Here is a 16,726-nt window from a genome sequence, read left to right on the forward strand (position 1 = left end):
AGATGGAGTAAATGTGGTGGTTTCATGTTAAGTCGTAATGTAAATGAATACTTGTGCTGGTAGTTGAATGTAAAACTGGGATCTTCGATATATTCGATGACTTGTGAATTAATAATATGTTCCATACGTTTGCAAATTGTACTGGCTAATGGTCTTCATGGGTAGTTAAGGGGTGAGAAACACGCACCGGACTTATAGAATGGGATGACTTTAGCCACTTTAGTCTTAGGAATGGACCCAGGGGGGTATGTCAAGACACTGACACATTCTTGAGCAGCTTGTTATCAAATTCGCTGTGGCCTGAAGTAGATGAATTTTTTAATCTGTTTAGTAAGGTAAAAATGCCCGTGTCATTAATAACAATTTCAGACATGTCAGGTTGCATGGGGAAGTCAGGGCATGCAGTGATGTCTTCGCAGATGGACACTCAACAAAACATGCCATTTAGTAAGTGCACACACTATAACTCGGGAACTACGTCACCACAAGAATTAGGATTATGTCAGGCTGTGAGTAGGGGTTTATTAGATGCCATATACACTGTTATTCATGATAAATTATAGCTGTATATCTCCTGACGTGTGGATTTTGGTAGCATCTAGCATTCTTTGTCACATAATATGTATCTTTGACATGGCTTGGAACTTTTGTTTCTGTTATTCGCCACTCTATAAAGCACTTCATTTTATTTATGAGATGCCACAGGCGTTTGCTGAATGTTTTGTTGCATCTAATGCTGAGAAAAAGGGCGAACATTTAGATAAGAATTGCAAAGGTGGCTGTAAATATAGCCTAGTTCTCTGCAATAGCTCGAGTGTGTTTGCAAAGGTGACTAATCCAAGATTATGCCGAGTAAGGTTGGCCCTATTGAGCACCTAACGTGTTTAGTAGTGTTTTGTTTTTGGTTAAAGAGAAGTTAAGCAGACCTACTATACCTGCATGATCAGACAGCCCGTCCAGGTGAGTAATGCTGGAACAGATTAGAGGATCGGTCGTTGAGATGAGGAGGAGGAGGAATAAACAGTTATTTTTGAAACGGTATCCCGGGTTAAACCCTAGTTCTACTCTAGGTGGGAGGTCTCCTCATCCCAAAAACCCTCAGGCCATCGCTGCCTCCTTGGCCCTGGCGACGAGGTGTCATTGTTGATCCAGGCCCTCGGAGACGAACTTGGCCTCCCACGTTTCAATGAGGTTTTCGCTTTCTTGCCTGGCGTAATATCCTTTCGGTGAAGGCGATGCGTCTGTATCTAAATGCCATGGGCACTCGAGGATCAAGTGAGCCAAGGTGTCTGGTAAGCCGCACATTGGGCAGTGGTATCCTTGTAGCATTGGGTATAGTCTGTGCATGAGTATTCCATGGATGTAAGTGTAAGTGTTGCTCTGTGGTCTTCCGAGTGCGGTACTATCTTCTTCGGTGAGGTTTGGGTGAGGTGGTGGGTACACCCTGCGTTCCAGCCTCTGATATTGAAGGATCGCTGAGTAGGTGACGGGTATGGTCTCTGCCCCTGCTGACGCCGACCGGGAATCTTGAGAGTAGGAAGGGTTGGCCCGGCAGGTGTGGCCTCGGGCCGCGGCACGTGCTTCTTCGTTCCCCTCCAGACCCTCATGCCCAGGAACCCAGGTCATACAGGTGTAGGAGAACGGAGTGCTGTCGCGCTTCAATATCTTTAGTGATTCTGTCGACACGTGAACCTTAGCGTACTTCTTGACAGCTGCTTGAGAATCAGAAAAAACGACAGCTGCATCCATGCACGTGGTAGTTGCTAGGGCAATCGCCGTCTCTTCTGCAATCTCAGGGTTTTGTGCATAGAATGCGGCAGACGCTAGCTCTCTGGCCTGAGAATCTACGACGTTGAGGGCGTAAGCATTTCTTTGCGGGTATTTGGCGGCGTTGGTGTATCTGGCATCCGGATCTAGCCTGCGTCTTTGCCGTAGGGCATCCATTCGGGCTTGTCTTCTTTTCTTGTGGTTCGTGAGGTGCATGTTTCGTGTAATTGGTGTTATGCACAGGGATTTGAGGATGTTTGGAGGAATTCTTTCTTTTCTGTCCATGGTGGCTTATATAGGTTTCACCGCAGCTCGGCCGTTGCAACACTGATCTCCCGGTGGGCGTGAGCTTAAGTAATTCTAACTGACTGGCTTTAGGAGCTTCACCTAATTCTTTCCAGGTTTTGTGTACGCCCATATGGAGAAGTCTCGTAGTCGAAGCCATAGATGGTAGGCTTTGCATATTTAAATGTTAATTTTTTTCTACCTCTGATGAGATCTAGAATTTGGGCCAATGTACATGATGAACAGGTTGGGAGAGTAATGAGTTGAGGTAACGTGAAGTGCAGACAGGAATGAAGGAAAACATGCTATTGAGCGTGAGCAGCTGCGACAGATTCTGTTGTCCAGTTAACAACGGAGAAATTAAAATTGCTCTAAATGATCAGAGTAGAATGCCAAAATAGCATATGCACTTCATTTAGAATGTTTTGAAAGTCGCTTGAAAACGCATAATTTACATCCGGAGGGCAGTAGTGTGCACTTATGATAACATTCTGCTTGAGAATTGAAGTGAAATGAAAATATACTCTATGAATGAACGAATGCCAGTTGGAACTGCAAGAAATTATTTTTTAAAGCTATGAGCATGCCATCTTCTATGCAGTTGCATCATTCACAACAAAAAGTGTTATATGCAGATGTGGAAAGAAAAATTTTATTGGAGATGGTATTGTTTAGCCACGTCTTGGTTAGTACAAGAAGAGATGTCACGCAGGAATCAATGAGTGATGAAAGTGACATATATTTTGACATCACACTTCAACCTTTTGTGTATAGGAACGACAGGTTTGTAGAAGTGTTATGGGTGTGTGGTTGCATAATCTGTCAGTTTCTACACTTGCAGAAGATGAAGGTTTGGCTTGTCATTTCAAAGCATGCTGAGACAGATGCACTGCGCAGTTTACGTCCGAGTCCCAAATATACATGTGATCCTGGACCAAGAGCTTGTTAAAAACTAAGCAAGCTAAGTTTGAGCTGTCTCATACTGAACACAAACTTTTAAAAATTATTAAGAAAATAAATATATCTGTCATACTGATTGCTGGTTTGCTGTTCCTAAGTGATGGAGTAGTGCAAAAGTGACATATATATTTTATTTTTACATATTGTACTCAGGTTACCGCAACAGTAAAAAAAGGAAAGAAAGGACGGAAAATGTAATTATGTGAAATTTTACAGATGGAGCATCTCTTCTTTTCATGCTGAAGTAAACAATCAATACATGCACATGTGAATATACGAGATATGTGCGTATACGAGATATGTTAGAATATTTTTCACCAGTCATATTATGTCAGCAAGACAGCAAGGTGCGCGAATGTGTTAAGATTTAATTTAGTTTTGGTAACAGCTAGCGCAAAGGTACGATGAGTAGAAAATGTTATTAAATACACGAGCAGGGCTGTCAGGCACGTACCCAGGATTTTTTTCGGGGAGGCCCACCACCTCCATCATCATCATCATCATCATCATGATCATCATTATCGTCATCATCATCATCATCATCAGCCTCCTTTATGTCCACTGCAGGAGGAAGGCCTCTCCCTGCGATCTCCAATTGCCCCTGTCTTGCGCAGACAACAGACTCCAACTAGCAACCAAAAATTTCCTAATTTCATCGCTCCACCTAGTGTTTTGTCGTCCTCGATTGCGTTTCCCATCTCTTTGTACCCATTCTGTAACCCTAATGGTCCAACGGTTATCTAACCGGCGCCTTACATGACCTGCCGAGCTACATTTTTTCCTCTTGATGTCAATTAGAATATCGTCTATACCCGTTCGCTCTCCTATCCAAACCGCTCTCTTTCTCTCTTAACGTTATGCCTAGCAATCTTCGTTCGTCGCTCTTTGCGTGGTCCTTAACTTGCTCTCAAGTCTCTGCCCCATATGCACTGGCAAATGCATTGGCACTGGACATATTGCAGTGGCAAATTGCACTGATTACACACCTTACTTCAATAATAATGGTAAGCTTCCTGTCAGGAGCTGGCAATGTCTGCCGTATGCGATCCAACCTATTTTTATTCTTCTGTGAATTTCCTTCTCATGATCAGGTTTCCCTGTGATTAATTGACCTAGGTAAACGTACTCCTTCACAGTCTCTAGAGGCCGACTGGCGATCCTGATCGCTTGCTCCTTTGCCCGGCTATTTATCATTATCTTCATCTTCTGCATAATAATATTCAACCCCACTCTTACACTCTCTCTGTTAAGGTCTCCAATCATTTGTTGTAACTCGTCTGCATTGTTGTTGAATAGAACGATGTCATCGGCAAACCGAAGGTTGCTGAGATATTTGCCGTCGATCTTTACTCCTAAGCCTTCCCAGTTTACTAGCTTGAATTCTTCTAAGCATGCAAAAAATAGCTTTGGAGAAATTGTGTCTCCCTGTCTGACCCCTTTCTCTATAGGTATCTCCCTGCTTTTCTTGTGTAGAATTAAGGTAGCTGTAGAACCTCTGTAGATATTCTTACGCGAAGGATGAGTCAGTAAGACGAAAACTATTTCCAGATTATATTTACAACAACGGTTGCAGCGCTGACCGGTTAGATTCACAGAGTGAGCCAAGTTCGTTCTTCCTCCTATTTTCTGGAGTGATGGCGCCTACGCGCCTCGTTTAAACAAACAAATACCTCACGCATGTAGCAATATTTTCCAAGCTTTTTACGTAAGCGTTCTGTACTCCTTGATTACGTTGTGCCTCTACGATTGCTGGTATCTCTACTGAATCAAATGCCTTTTCGTAATCTATACAAGCCACATAGAGAGGCTTATTGTACTCTGCAGATTTCGCGATAACCTGATTGATGACATGGATGTGATCCCTTGTAAGGTATCTCTTCCTCAAGCCAGCCTGTTCCCTTGGTTCACAAGATCCATTGTTAACCTTATTCTATTGGAGAATATTTTGGTAAATATTTTATATAATACTGGGAGCAAGCTAATGGTCCCATTATTGTTCAATTCTTTAACGTCTCCTTTTTTTGTGGATTAGTATAATGTCTGCATTCTTCCAGTTTTCTGGGACCCTTGCAGTCGATAGACACTTCTAATAACGAGCCACCAGTTTTCCAAACATTATGTCTCCTCCATCTTTGACTAAGTCGACTGTTATTCCACCTTCTCCTCCCGCTCTTCATCGTTTCATGTCTTGCAGGGTCCTTCTGACCTCATCGCTAGTTATAGGAGAGTTTCTGTATCCTGTTCATTACTGTTTCTAAGTGAACTATCGTGGCTCCTCTGGGTACTGTATACAGGTCAGCTTAGAATTTTTGCGCTGCTTTTACTATATCTTCGATATTGCTGATGATATTATCCTTCTTATCTTTTAGTGCGTACATCATGGTTTGTCCTATGCCAGGTTTCTTTTTTACTGATTTCAGGCTGCGTTCATTTTTTACGGCTTCTTCAGTCTTTCTCATGTTATAGTTTCGAATATCAGTTATTTTCGCCTTGTTGATCAATTTTGCCAGTTCCGCGAATTGCGTAACGCTGTGAGGCCGCCAGTCCCGTACAACCGCGTAGAGCGCAGGACTCTGCGATTCTAGACGTACTGCGCTCGCTGCGAAAGGTTAGAAAAACACCCACAAAAGCACAGCAGAGAAGTGGCTACGTGAGGCGGTTCGACCGATGACTGTAGAAGCGTCATTCAAAACAAGTAATTGTTCTCCACTTCCGGCGGCGTTTTCTCTACTCCCTTTTTAAATAAAAAGATGTTGATCCATAAATATTCTCACAAACAACGGTTAACTTTTTTATTATTTGCTTTTGCTTGCAGTTTGGTTGTTGCCTTGGCTCTCTCTCTTAGTAGATCGCTTAATTTCTCAACTCGTTGCGATTTTTGTTTCCAGTTGCCAATTTTGCACGAAAAGCGCTATACAGTTAGGGAAAAACAGATGAGGTAACGGGCGACAGTCATCTTGCTTTTGGGTTTAAGGGTTATTGCAGGGTTTCATGATTGACGCTCTTTCACATTATTTTATTTTCCACCTTATCTAACCCATATCACGTGTGTATGGTTCCGGGCATCTCCCAGCGTCGCGGCGAGCCGTAACTCAAGGAAATAATGAAGCAAAGGGATAAGTTAAACGGAATTGGCGTTTTCTCCAGCTGCAACTCGTTCCATGAGAGTACAGACCAGCTGAGTAACAGCCGTATCCTTCTCCTGGTCGCAGGATCAGCCTAAGCAAAGAAGGTTGAACTAACAAAAGCAACAGCTATGCGCGTGATGGTTGAATAGTTGGTGAGAACTGAACGCATCTCGAGTTAATCGCGCGGGTGCGGAATATATGAGAAAACTGTCCTTCACATTGCAACAGATGCCGATAACTACCGCCATCTAAAAGGAGTGAAAAAGGTAGCATAATGCTGACCGATGAACAGCTGCGAAGTCTAAATATTGATCTTGCGGCGCTTTAGAAATGTGTGAGGAGTGGTGGCGTGGGTGGGGAGGGGGGGGGGGTATGCCACGTGATTTCGGGGAGGGAGGGGCCCGGGCCCCCCCCCCCCCTGGGTACGTGCCTGAGGGCTGGTAATGGTTTGTGAACACTTTTCTGTAACGCTATGTGTCGTATCCGTGACCACAGCGACCATGCCGGTATGGATAAGCGTAGGTTCTGATCGAGCTCTTCCTTGTCATTTCACGGGCTGACAACCATGACTTATTACAACACGGCAGTTTCTTGCCGTTTGCTAATGCGGCTTGGGCAAAGCTCCCGTTGTTTTGTGCCACCTCACGTCCGCCGTACCCGATGCCGGCCGGGTATTAATACACTGGCTTTTGGATGGTATGCTCGCGGCGTGAGGGAACCCCGCAGGTGAATGGCATGAGAAAATAGCCCATTCTTACGACGCCGGGTTCTATATATGACCTGTGATTAGCCCGAGAGTTCTTAGATTACCTGAGCAGCAGTTGCGCGGCCCAATGCTTTGTGCTGCCCGATTGTAGACGGTAAATATAGTAAATTTGTCGTCGAAATGAACATATTTGAATTTCACTTGCGTTTCGCTCGCGCAAGAACTTTCAGCGACTCCCTGACTTCCCGGCTGTCGCCAACGAATGCTCCGCGGCCAGACGCTCCTAGGTCCAAGCCCGGCCCGGGCCTGAGTCAGCAATTGCTTGCCCGCCCCGAGCGTCCTCGGACCAAGTTTGGCATATGCGGCCGACAACGCTTTCTATCTGGCCACCGCTAGTCGTAAAATCATGTTTTCTCAACAATTAAGTTATCGTGTTCACGGTACATGAAACGTCGGGCGCTTCCATGTGTCGCAGCTTTGTTGGCATTCGCTTTGTTTTTCTTATTGTGTTACACGGTAGGTGCCATTGCGATCACTTTATTCCGATGGTTATGCTCAATGCTAATATATGTATTTTTTTCCTGTGACGCCGTCGGAAATAGAGCAGGCAGGCCGGATCGAGGCGCTGTAGTCGCTAGGGCCTTTCCTTGCGGTGCTGCGCGTACGGTATCATCGATAGGTCGTTTATATGGACGGTAGGCAATAACAATAACGGTAACCCCGAGAAGGGAATGTATGTGATAAACTGGCCCTGAACATAGGTTCATGTTTGCCCAATCGCAATGTATGTACGTATGACTCGGTCGAATTGGCACATACAGTTGAGAGGCACTCATGAGATATGTTCGCCGACGACATGCCGATGAAATGATGTTTAGTATTTTTCTCACACACAACTATAAACGAACTTCCTATTAGCGTGTAGACGAATGATGGGCGCGGCATATATGTACAGTACCGTAGATATTCGCTGGAAGAAGAGCATTGGAAATGTGCACATGGTATTCACATTTTGTTACTTTAATGATGATATATGTGAGCTGTATGGAGCTTTAGCGTGTAGTATACTATGCAATGTAGGAACGAATTATTAAGAACGCAACAACAAAATTTCTTGTCAAATGACGAACTGAGTAAAATCTGCTTTTCAAATGAACAAACATACCCCACAGGAATGTCACTTGTAGCTTTTTCAACTGAGGTACCACATTTTTAGTCACATACAGCTAGGGTATGCAATCCATTTTAGAACATGGCTTAATTAGCAATAAGATTGCATAATCTTGAATACAGTCACAATGCATTAGAGGTGTAGCTTTAGTTATAGTGTACATATTGCACATCGGGGGGGTGGGGGGTGCATTATCTGTACACTGCAGAGATCACCTGTTTTGTACTTGCTGTATGCATGTGGGTGCAAGCCTTTGTTTTCAAGAGTGCACCAAAGAAGGAAAGTGTTTGTATTCTGTTTAGATGATGCATTTCGGTGGCCAAGAGAAGCAAATACAAATTACAATATTTTTTTTATTAAGATAGCTGCATTGGAGCAGCAGGACCTACCATTCATACCATAATTAAGGCAAGGCTGATGGCACCTAACAAAATCCAGAAAATGTATCATCTACTTTAAGTAATTGCTGAGCAAGTTTCAATACCATGAGGGGCCAGTGTGCCTTAGCTTTGGTATGACAGGAACACTCTTGAAAATTCCAAAACATATTTGCATAAGGGAAAGGAGTTGGCTCTGCCTGAAACCAACTGATGTCTCCATTATAAACGTAAGCAGCAGTGCTTGTGTCATGTCCTGCTGCTTAATTTCAGAGAGACTAAGAGATGAATGAAAGCCACAGATAGAAACATTGAGATGAGCATTATTTATGTTCTTTTGCAATATCATGCTGCACTTACCACTAAAAATAAACACTGCTCTAAACACTACAATACTTATCTCTATAGCTTGCTCATTTTTATAACGGTTCCTGTCACAGTCTTAACTGAACAGCGTTACACAACATATTAACTCATGGTACTAAAGTCTGAAAGTGTCTTGGTTCGGCATGCATTTACATATACTGGCTGGATGAGTGAGATGCATATGAACACACTCAGTGCTGCTTTCCAACTGAGATTATTCAATCCGTTGAGCAACCGGACTTTAAACCTTCGCAGGTGACTGTTCAAGTCAATGCACATACCACATCCACATCTACTGTTTGTTCTACGTTGATTTCTCGCTTACAAGTAATCACGGTGGATTATATGGGATATTACAATTAAACATTGAAGGCCATAATAATGAAAATAATATGGCCTTTGAAAACAAAAAGCATAGACAGGTCATCAAAATGACAGCAAAAATAAAGAATAACAAGATTGTTTGTTTAAAAAGAAGTCTAACTCGTAACCCAGCATGGAGGAGATACTACGTGGGGTGTCCACCATATAGCTAGTGGGGATGGCCTGAACGGTCGGCTCAACAAAGAAAGCCACTGGTCAGGCGTTTTGTAGGTTATACCACAAAAAACTACCACCTTTTCACAGCTGTACTGATGATGAAATGCTTGTACACAGTTTCAAATTGACAATTCTATCTGTCTGAGAAAATCCATGACTTAATCAGCCATGGCATGCCTCTTGGCGCTTGAAAGTTGAGCTCCAAGGCTGGTATACTGTGTATATCACCGACAGTAAGCACCAGACTAGCAATACTAGATTAACAGGGGAATCACCCATTGCAATCACCTCTGAAAATTTAGTCAATGGAGTTAGGAAGCTCTTCTGAGTCACCTTTCTAACAGCGGAGTAACAATACCATTTTGGAACAAAGCATTTGTGTTTCTCTGACATGACCAAAATACCTCAAATGGATCCTGGCATATATGGGATAAATTAATTAACCATGAATGGCCCTGCCAACTTCACGAGAAGGCGCACCGAGCCGCACGAGAACTAACCCACCACGGCTCGGACAGTGACGGCCCAACACCCCGCAACCCCCGGGGAAAGGGGAAGGCCTGCGGGGAGGCGACGACAACGAAGTAGCGATACGAGACAACAGGTCACGTACCATGACATACTGACACACTATACGAAACAAAGAGAAACAGACCCACAGCCCCACAAACAACTCCACAGGTCTCAAGAAACAGATTGGAGAAGGTTGCAAACCAGAACGTTCCGAAACCCAGTGCATTTAAACAGAGTAAATTCAACACAATACCCAGACGCGAGCTGCAAGCTCTGCAAGCACGAACACGCAGACATGGCATACATCTTATGGAAGTGCACACAGATCAGATCAATATATGTAGAGGACGAGATAGAACCGGCCTTTCTCGAGGAGCGATCGCTAAGGACTCTGACTAGCTCGGACCAATACGAGCAACTATAAGCTATCCAGTGGACCCGGGCTGCAGTGGATAGGCTATGCCTCGCCGCACATAATTGCCGGGTGGCCCGAGTCCAGGCTGGCAACCTTTCAGATCCTTTTCTCATTAAAGTTCTTTCCATACGTCTCTCCCTGGTTAAAAAAAATTTACCTTCCTAAACGCCATGTGCATCTATAGAAGCATGACTTATAAAGATACATTGGCAATTTAATCTCTCCACCATGGATGCTAAAAAGCCTCAAAAGGCAAAATTCTACTCGCTGATAGATGCTCCATTTCAAAGAACACTCGCCCTTTTTACACACAATGCTTTGTTTAAGGTCACATTCACAGCAAATGAAAAGCACCATTAGGCCTATAATTCACTGCCTGTAATGATCATGTGTACGAACTAGCTAAGAAACAGCACTGCATGAAGCTACACTGACTCTCTACAACTGCAAAAAATTACTCTCTTCATTCAGGCAGCAGTGACATTTCTTTCCATTCATAATAAGTCAGTCACAATGTGTGTGCTCGCATTATTAAAATTACGTGTTTCCTGATGTATAATTGAAGTTAATAGCACCGCGTCCTTGACAGTGCTGCAAAATTGATGCAGCAAAGGCTGTCGAATTTGAGAGTAAAAGCATGTGTCGCATCAGAGCAAACATTCCGGGGTAGAAAGACGGTAAGTGAGCCTGGCACAAAAGGTGCGGGTAGCTACATGTCCTTGATGTTGTGTGCTTTTTTTATCTGCCATGACATTGAAAAGACTAGACATGTGTCCCTGTACCTATTGTAAGCAAGTACTAAAAGTGAGTAGTTGTGAAGCTTGTGTATCTTCTGACAAAGCTATGCGGCTTTACTGTCTTGCTTCAGCTGTTAAATGGCACTCAAGGAATTCGTATCTGTCTGTTTTTGGGCGATGTTTGATGAAAATGAGGTTGCCTCATTGGTGTCATGTGTGACTTCACCGTGTACCAGCCCTCGTTCGCAGACTCTTGTCATGTATGGTAGGAAGCTCAAGTAGAGTGGCAGACATCCATTGTATATTCTTTCTTATTATAAAGAGGGAAGTAGTTAAGGCTGGCTCATAATATGCTTCCATCTCCTCTAATATCAGGGTCTGTACAAAATACATTTGTCCAAAGGAACATCAGTGAACAGCCGTGTCATGGCCTTAAGTCTGTTCTTGCACCCAACCAATCATAAGGGACTGCAACATGCAACCTCTTTAAATCACATGCTCATTCACATTGAATTAGGAGCATCGCCATGGTGAGCATGTTCTTGAGCCAACAGAGGGAGAGCAGCTGTTGCCCCTATCACGTTTTGAATAATGATCTAAATCTAGTCCCTCTTCTTTGGTAAGAGCCAGTAAAACTGAGCCTGATAAATAATATGGGGCTGGAGTACACACCAAACAACATTACTGGTTACTTCGGTACATGCCCCTCCACATTTAGAAGCAATCATTCATATCAGTTTGATGGTTGTCATTATTGTCTTCTTTATTTTGCCTAGCCTATTTGATCTTGTTCCACATTGATGAACATCGAGACTGAGGATCTGTACTTCTATTTCTTGTAACAAGGACAAGTGCCATAGCCAGGAATATTCTGGTGCGTGTGTTGGGGGGGGGGCGAGGAGGCCAGGGGGCAGGTGAATGGTGTCTGCAAATCGTCTTATGCCAGGTAAAAAGTAATTTTGGGTTCGTGGGCAAGGAGTTAGTTCCCGGTGTTGAGCATGCCGCAAGGCAATGCCGGTCTAGTCAGGTGTGGTTGGAAACGCCTCCCTCAAACTAATTGCCAAGAATTGTTAGAAAGCTATATTGTGACTCCTTTTCCTTGCAGCAAGGTGTGTATTGCCCAAAATGAGTGATGCACGAACGATGGATGTCGCTGCACCTATTGCTGCCTGCAAATGCGAGCCACCATTCAAGAGCATAGCAGTACTGGGTGGTACTGCTAGTAAATTGACATAATTAGCGAGGCTTCATTATGCGTACACTGGAGTTAAATGTCATTTTTGATTAAAATGGCTTTGACATATGAGTAGGCTTTGTTTTTTGTGGCTATTACCTGGCTTTCGTGCACCTCCTGGATGGGCTGGATTATTCTTGCATCCCTCTGACAATAAACATTTGCTTGTGAGTACTTCTTGCTACCTTCATTATTCATTTTTTTTTTGTTCATACTCAGGTCCACGTCTTTGCAATGTGGCTTCTGGCTGTATAAGTTTCTAGAAATGCAGATTTGTATGATGGTAACTTATCTGGAAAGAAGCAGTATACTCACTGAATACTAGAATTATAGAAAGCCACAGCTGTAAAATTAATGGTCAATCTCGGAAAGGGTGAGCTGAATTGGCCACAATGAAATATTTACTGAAGCTATAAAAGCTGCTTTTCTGAATAAATTTTCCAAGCCAAATACAGCAATATGTGTGTCATGTTTGACAAGAATTTACAATTATCTGAAACATACTTGCTTTCACAATTTATCCCTGGATGAAGAACACTTATGGCAGAAGCTTGAAAGCAATACAATGACAGCCACACACCTCTACCACGTGGAATAAAAAAAATCTCAGATGGTAGCACACCACTCACAGAGTTAAAAAACAAACACATGTAGTCATTTATTGAAATTGCTCTTTATTTTTCAAAGTTCTATTCAGAAGAAGTCACTGAAGGGTGTATTAATGTTTATGTCGGTTTCCTTATTACATGCCCCTCCGTGGCAACAAAATGTTGCACATACACAATGAATCATGCATGCCCTCCTTCAAAGAGTTCATTTTCTGGATGGAAACTGCGCGAATCAAGTGACATGTGGCTCATTTGTAGTTGCAGGTAAACTTGAAGGGTGATAGCACTTAGGGCAAGTAATAGTAGTATAAACTTTATTTCCCTTAGTGGTTTGGGCGGTCCGTGCGTCCCTCAGTTCAGGGCTTCACTGGTCTCTTTGGTTTGCTGGGCTTGATCGAGAAGAGCTCTCTGGCTCTCAGCATCTTCAAAACATCCCTGTGTCTGTTACTTGGCACCTGCGTCGTAAGAGCCGAATTGGAATTTGGAGGCTGTAGTTTATACATTCGTGTTACGTTTGCAAGAGTTGGCAGCTCCCCGTACCAAGAACACCTACTCACATAGGGTGTATCTTACTGAGTATTTATAGGTGAAGATATGTGTTAGTCTGTACACAGCGCCAATCCCTGGCCTGTTCTCCTATAAGGTTGGGGTGTGGGCGGCTGCATTATTGTTTCTATTTTTCCTGGTTTTCGAAGGTGTGGTGTGGGTCAATGAGGGTTCCTTGAAAGGACCGACTAGTGCTCGGATGCTTATCGATCGAGCAGTTCAATCTGCCCTCTCATTTTCCTCGAGTACAGAGTGCACCGGGCACCAAATTACCACCTGGCGCAATTCTGTGAATTTTGTGTGGGATGGTACCCGTCATGCACGAACAGCATGCTGCCTTAGAGTCCATCATGGCCAATGCAGATTGTTATTTTTCTTCTACATCTCGAAAGGCCAGTGCTATGGCTGCTGCCTCCACGGTACAGGTTGAAGGGTTCCGAATGGAGGTTGTAATCAGTATGGATCGATTGGAGGCCATTATTGTGAATTTTTATGTTTTTTCCAGCCATACTGCACTCTCAGGGAATATCCCACCTTTTGCAATAGGGCGTTTCCTTGTTTTGTCCAATTCACGCGTTCTCACTGAGGCGTGACCACTGCCGTAGCATGTTCTTCATATGTGTTGTGAATACCAAGAGCCTCCAGCTTTTTGGCGCTTGTATTTTTGGGAGCCCTAACTGCCCTGATGATGGAGCTCACTTTAGACTTTAGACATTTCAGCCTTATTTAGTTTTTGAAAGGGGAGGCTATAGGTCACCCTGCTAATAACGAATGCTTGCACAAGTCTGATTGCCTCCGCTTCTTTGAAGCCTCTTTGTTGTTTTGTGACTCTGTGGATCATTTGTGCCACATTCCTTGTTCTTTGTTTTAATGTTTCTATCATGTGTGATGCCGTGCCGTTGTCTTGGTACAAAAACTCAGAATACATTCAGGCATGTGAACATCAAGGGCAAGAAACAAGAAAAAGAATTGAGATTGGCTAGGTGCTTTCTTTCAATGTAGTCAAACGTAACTAAAGTCCAAGTATGCATTCACATGACATCTCCACATGAACATATGCTACTAAAATACATCAAAGCCTCACCAAGCAGACAAAATCGCAGGCTTCTTTCAATGTCTTCCATTTATCCTTTTCTGCACTGGTCAAACGTGCAATACATGACTATGAAATGGCAGCTATTGTCTGCATACATAAAAAAAAGATTGTATGCTGTAACTGCTGAAATGGTATTGTAATGCACAAACATTTGTGCATAGACAATTTGGTACAACAAAGTGCTGTTACAGATTTCCCAGTAAAAATGCTGTACTTTGAAGCTTATTTCACAAAACTGATAAAATGAACATTATTGTGTGCACACACTGCGTGCCCCCATTTAACACAGAAACAGGCTGCTTTTCGCATTGTTCGTGCTGCATAACAGTAATTTGCCGCCTTAAAAATAATGTTGCTGTGACACAAATCGCTGTCACAACCTATATCGACACTTAAGTCAAAATGGTTATCAAACACACCTCATGACGAAAACCCAACACTCTTTGACCCGTCGTGGTTGCTATAAGTGTCCTTGACGTTGTGCCTAGTATTAAGCACGAGGTCTCAGGATCAAGTCATTGCCACGGCTGCCGCACTTTGATACGGAGGCGTGCAAGAACGCCCGCGCGCCATGCATTATGGAGCTGTGCACGGTAAGGAACGCCAGGAGGTCAATATTAATCCGAAGTCCCCAACTGCGGCTTGCCTCGTAATCAGATCTTGGTTGCAGCTCGTAAAGCACAAAAAATCGAAAAAGTCGAAATGTCTCTCTGTTGTGCGGCACTAGTTCCTTGAGTTTTTTTTAGCGGACCAATGCGTCTCACCACCGCGAGTAAAAGGTGTGAGCATTATGTGCATAGCGCAATGGGTCCGAGCCGTACTCACTACCGCATCTGAATAAGGCCGCGTGAAACATGAGGCAACTGGGCAAGCAGTAATTCGAAACGCACCGTTTCTAAAGCAGTTGACACCGTACACGCTCCGATTGTGTTAGGACTGTGGGTGAGGTTTCACTAGCCGCTTTCTTATCGTGGCACAGTAGGGAATTCCCGAGCACGACCGCGCGAACCAGAAAAGTTTATTGTAGTACACAAATCACAAGGCGATGGCTACGCGGTGGCCGATCACCGCCGTGCTGCGCAGTGGGGCAGGTAGTTCTCTTCTGAGGTTCCACATTACAAGAAAGACTCTCCGACGGCCACCGTAATTCTCTCGTAAGCACGCACATAGACACACACGCAGAACTACGAAGAGCAAAACAGTGCCGTCACCGGCGCCGAAGACAGTGGCGCTTCGCGGGCTTTGCCTTCAGTTTCACTTTTAGTTGATGGGAAAACGAACCGAAGCGAGTACATTCTGCGGCCGAAGCCGTTGAAGCTTTGCATGGTCCCGCTTCCGAAGTCAGGTCGTCAGGGGCCGACCGGGGGTTGTAGGAGCGCGAAAGGACATTGTGGTCGACGACACGAACAAATTGTCTATTCTATCACTCTAAATAAGCTGGCTTGCACTCTGGAAATGTATAAATTTGCAGAAAAAAAAATTAAAGAACACTTGAAAAATATATCTCCTCTTTCTCTTCTCCTTCTCACAGATGTGTACAATAAAATAAAATGATGCATAAAATAAGAAACACAGAGCTCCGTTTACACTTAAGGGAGGCCTCTATCTTCTAAACTCCCTCTTAAAAAGGATGTAAAATTGAGGTTCTTTCTCCTTATTTCATCCCCATTTGGCGAGGGAGCGAAATGAAGGATGCTGAACATTTCCGCACCACTGTAAGGGAGCAAGGTTTTCAGGCACGTAGTCTTAAGGGAGGTCACATCCCTTAAAATGCCCTTTTCGGCTCATTTCCGTTTACAGTGTATGCTCAGCTCAAAACATTTTGGGCCTTCACAGGGCGCATTGCTTCTTCTCACCCCTTGTGGATGTATTTGGCGAGGCCTTGGTAAGCACTTGCATTTGCGCATTATTTCTCGCCGGGAGCCCGGAAGCCCCTGAAAAGAAGCGGTCACGGCTTGGCGCCAAATCAGCGGCCCTCATTTCAACGACAGATGGGGTTCATAGTATAAAGCCCACGTTCTGCAGTGTTGAATTACACTTCATGAGAGAAACTAACCACCGTGTAATCTTCTTGCATGCGTTTTGTCGCTTCTAATAAGACTTAAAGATTTAGCAAAGATAGGCTTCCGACATTTTTAATTATACAATCGTGCGTCCACGTGGTCCTTGCGGCGCACGTGCGTAGTCATGTTGTGGTCACCCGACCTCTCTTGACACAAGCAATTTCTAACAGGGCTGAAGGAGGGTTTCCCGCATCGGAGATTGGAATACCAGTTA

The sequence above is a fragment of the Dermacentor albipictus genome, unplaced genomic scaffold (genome assembly GCF_038994185.2).
Source record: "Dermacentor albipictus isolate Rhodes 1998 colony unplaced genomic scaffold, USDA_Dalb.pri_finalv2 scaffold_12, whole genome shotgun sequence".
Taxonomy (NCBI): Eukaryota; Metazoa; Arthropoda; class Arachnida; order Ixodida; family Ixodidae; genus Dermacentor; species Dermacentor albipictus.